The sequence below is a fragment of the Vipera berus genome (assembly GCF_964194415.1).
Source record: "Vipera berus genome assembly, chromosome: 1".
NCBI classification, from domain to species: Eukaryota; Metazoa; Chordata; class Lepidosauria; order Squamata; family Viperidae; genus Vipera; species Vipera berus.
Window position 1 is genome coordinate 166,783,661 of NC_138202.1, and position 4,539 is coordinate 166,788,199.

The following is a 4,539-nucleotide window of genomic DNA, read 5'->3' on the forward strand; positions in this document are numbered from 1 at the left end:
AATTCTTTCCCCGGCTCTGAGCTAGTCACAGCTGAAGTCACTGGCGGGAAGTTCAACTTCCTCAACGCCCGCGAAGCAGTACCCACTACCGGGACAGTATGGCCAACCTTGGCCATATCCGCGAGTTCAACATTCGCCACCCCGAGTGCTGGGAGTCGCATTGGGGCCAGGTTGAAGGGTTCCTGCTGGTCAACAAGATCACGGACGACCAGGCCAAGGCAGCGGCGCTCCTTTGCCTCAGTGGACCAGCCATGTACGACGTGGCCGTAGGACTTTTCAGTCCGGAGCCCATCGCCTCCATACCGTACGAAGAACTCATGGAAGGACTTAGCAAGCATTTCATGCCAACCAAATCAGAACTTTTCTGGCACGTAAACTTCGCGCGGCGCTGTCAACTTCCCGATGAATCAGCCACTGATTTCATAGCGGGAGTTAGGCATGCCGCATGCCGATGCCGGTTCCCGGATCTGGAGGACCGGATCCGCGACCAGGTTGTCATCGGGCTGAAGGACGAGAGCTTACGGAAGAAGCTGATCGCTAAGCCCACCTTGACTCTGGCCGAGGTCTCCATGTAGGTCTCCAAGTCGTAGCCTACGAAGACAGCCACAGCGAGAAAACTGGACCACCCAAAAGCGGACCATACGGGTCCGTACACCAGGAGGACATCACCCCCAGTGACTCCGTTAAAAACGACGTCGCCACCGATATAGACGCCATGCAACGGAAGTTTGAAAAACTCCAGACCCGCCGTGACAGCCGCAGGGCCCCCCCAAACAACAAAAATACCAACCAGCAAGGCATCAGAGCCAAATGTGCCAGTTGCAGAGGAAACCATCCTAGAGCTTCCTGCCGTTTCCGCAATGCCAAATGTCACGGATGTGGCAAAACTGGACACCTCAGAGCCGTATGCCGCAGCCAGAACCAGGAGAACCTGCACGACTTGGAAGTGACATCTGCAGGTACGAGTCCGACCACAACCAACGGGAAAAAGCCCCCTAGGTCCCTAGTACTAGCAGTAGACAGGAATACGGGGGTGGGAGCGGTCCATCTAGTGTTAAGACCTAAAGTTAAAATCAATGTCCTGCTATATGGAATCATATAGCAATGTCCTGCTGTGAAATGGAAGTTGATTCGGGATCCTCGGTCTCCCTCATTTCGTGGAAGACCTATAAAAACATTTGCAGCTGCAGCAGGCAGCCAATTTCCCTACAACCCACCAGCATACACCTTGCTGACTTCCAAAAAACCCCAATCATACTGAGAGGAAAAGCCAAGATTCCGGTGGAATTTAGGCAGTTCAGGGGACTCCTAACAGTTCTAGTAATGCAGGGAAACCGATCCAGTCTGCTAGGTCTTGACTGGTTCGAAGCTTTAGGAATCGCTCTAACAGGAATTAACACAACTCAGATCTCAAGCCTCGAAGCCGTCTGCCATCAGTTCACAGACGTTTTCAATGGCTCGTTAGGAAAATATACAGGACCCCCAGTATCACTAAAATTAAACCCTGAAATTTTACCGATAAGAATAAAAGCTAGGAGGGTTCCGTTTGCACTCAAAAACAAAATTGAAAACGAACTGGACCGACTCATTAATCTAGGGGTTTTAGAACCGGTCGAAGGGGGCGAGTGGGAAACACCAATTGTAACCCCAATTAAACCTAACGGCCAAATAAGGATTTGCGTCGACTATAAGGCCACCCTAAACTGAGCATTGAACTCGCACGCTTACCCTGTCCCAGCAGTGAAAGATGTCCTCGCGGCCATCAGGTCCAGCACCATCTTTGCAAAACTTGACTTGGCACAGGCGTGTTTGCAACTACCTGTCACCCAGGAAACCGCAAATGCACAGACCATCGTCACACACCGTGGGGCTTTCAAAGTAAATCGCTTACAATTCGGCATATCTGCAGCCCCAGGAATTTTCCAGGAAATTATGGAAAAGACCCTTAAGGGAATTCCCGGGGTCTGCCCTTACTTCGACGATGTACTTATAGCAGGCGAGTCAGAAGGGGATTTGGCAAACAAACTGTGGGAAGTTCTCAACAGGTTCAGAACAGCAGGGCTAAAATTAAAAAGAGATAAATGCTCTATTGGGGTACCCTCGACAGAGTTCTTAGGATACAAAATTGACTCTCGGGGAATTCACCCCACTGACTCAAAAATCAGAGCCATCAATACCGCACCCACTCCTAAAAAAAACAGGAGCTACAAGCCTTTCTGGGACTAATAAATTTTTATCATGCATTCTTGCCCCACAAGGCAACCATCGCTGAACCCCTACACAGACTACTCGACAAAGGTACCCCATGGTCCTGGTCTCCTCAGCACAACACCAGTTTCCAGCTCCTAAAGAATCTAATCACCAGTAAATCTACTGTAACGCTTTTCAAAGAGGAAATGCCCCTATGTTTAGCATGCGATGCTTCTCCTTACGGAATCGGGGCAATTCTAAGTCACTTAACGCAGACTGGAACTCAAAAGCCAATAGCATTTTACTCCAGAACACTGTCCAAACCAGAGCGCAATTACGCTCAAATTGATAGGGAAGCTTTGGCGATAGTTGCCGGCGTGAAAAAAATTCATGACTACCTCTATGGTCGGCTCCCGGGCTGTCAAAGCTCACCACTGCCGATTGGTCCACGCTGACAAGCGGGAAACCGGCAAAGCCCGATTGGTCGCCAGTCGGCCAGCTGGGGGTATAAATAGAGGCATTGCGAGGCTGTTCCTCGCCCGGTTTTCTGTCAATAAAAGTTTTGCAGTTAGCCAGCTGTCTCGCGTAATTCTTCGGCGGACGAAGCAGAACTCTTGTGTATATTCATGAACAGAACTGTTTACATGAGTAGGTTTTGTAAGCCTCAAGGCTGAATTCCACTATGGTCCAAAAGCTCCCATTTCATAAGGGTACCCCATAACATACATTAGCAGATGAAAAATAGAACATACAGAAAACCACATTTAATTTTTAATGGTATGTACAAGTAACACATCCCCCTATGCTTCACTGTGTATAAGATCAGACAGAGCATTTTCATTAAATGATGTTACTCTATTCATAGCCTCAGGAAATTTTTGAAATTAATTTAACCAGAGATGGAGGAAAAGAGAGGGAGTTGGAGAAACCAGGATAGGTTGGGACCGAGTGATGGATGAAGGCAGTCTCCACAGTAGCAAGGCAATGGGCTTTCAGGTAAATGTGGGACTGAAATAACCAAGGGCAGAATAAAATATGCAAAAAATAAGTAGACAATCAGCAGACAGAGTGCTGATTACAATCAGGAGACAGTTTGAGTTCTACAAGAATATCTGCAACAAATTTGCTTGCTATTTTTTATGAAATCAACTAGTTGAAATCAACTGAGTGAAAACTCTTGCCCAGCTTTTCAGGACAACAGACATGGACAGATCTCTCTTCCATTGGATTGTTTTTCATTTTTTAAATTCTTGCTCAGTTTATGATTTTAATCACATAAAAGCACAGGCCATAGTAGGCATCCTTTTTTGTGCATCACATTTCTTAATGTGTATACACTTATACACCACATGCATATACAAATATTCTGTATGCAGATTAATAACAGCAACTCTAATGTATACTCTAAGGCATGCTAAGCTTCCTAGCATGAAGATAACCAGTGATGATCTCTTGTACAGGTAAGTAAGGCAGTTGTTAAATGAGCTTTGCCCCATTTTATGACTGTCAGGCCTTCCATCTTTGGCTTGGCACCTCGCTGACATTCTGCCCCCTAATTCTAGGGGAGGAGGGGGCATGGGGAGAACAAATGGACAATAAATATGTATGGGGATGTGATTGGGAAATAGGGAGGGGGGAATGACAGCTTGATGAAGACCAGGTGTCAAGAGTACGGAAGTATGGAGTAGGGAACCAGTTTGTGCCAGTACTCAAGGCCACGCACCCTGAGACTGAAATGTGGACTACCCCAAAACATCTCAGCGTTTCTCAAAAAATCTACATGGCTCTTCATTGACTTAAGACGAACTGGTCAAGTGAGAGGGGCTAGGATGAGGGGAAACCTTTGTAACTTTTTCACAAGGGAAATTTAGTTTGACCCTGATTTTACTGCAGCCAGTAGGCTCTAGTAAAAGAACCTATTATCACTCCATCACCAAATGGGGTCGAGGGTCTTTCTTTCCTAAGGACTGCACTGGGGTAGGTCTGACAATGACCTTTTTTGCCACAGTTATTAAGCAAATCACTGGAGTTGTTATGTGAATCTTGTGGTCGGGAAGTGAATCTGGCTTTTCCCCATTGACCTTGCCTGTCGGAAGCCAGCTGGGAAGATTATAAATGGTGATCACATGAGCCCAGACCAATGCAGCTGTCATAAATGCATGCCAGTTGTCAGGCACCCAAATTTTGATCACATGACCATGGTGATGGTGCAACAGTCATAAGTGTGAAAATTGGACAGTAAGTCATTTTTTTCAGTGCCACTGTAACTTAAATAGTCATTAAACAAATGGTTGTTAAGTCAAGGTTGCATCTGCAAGCTCTTCCTGTTTTTCTTGAGACTTGTTTCAT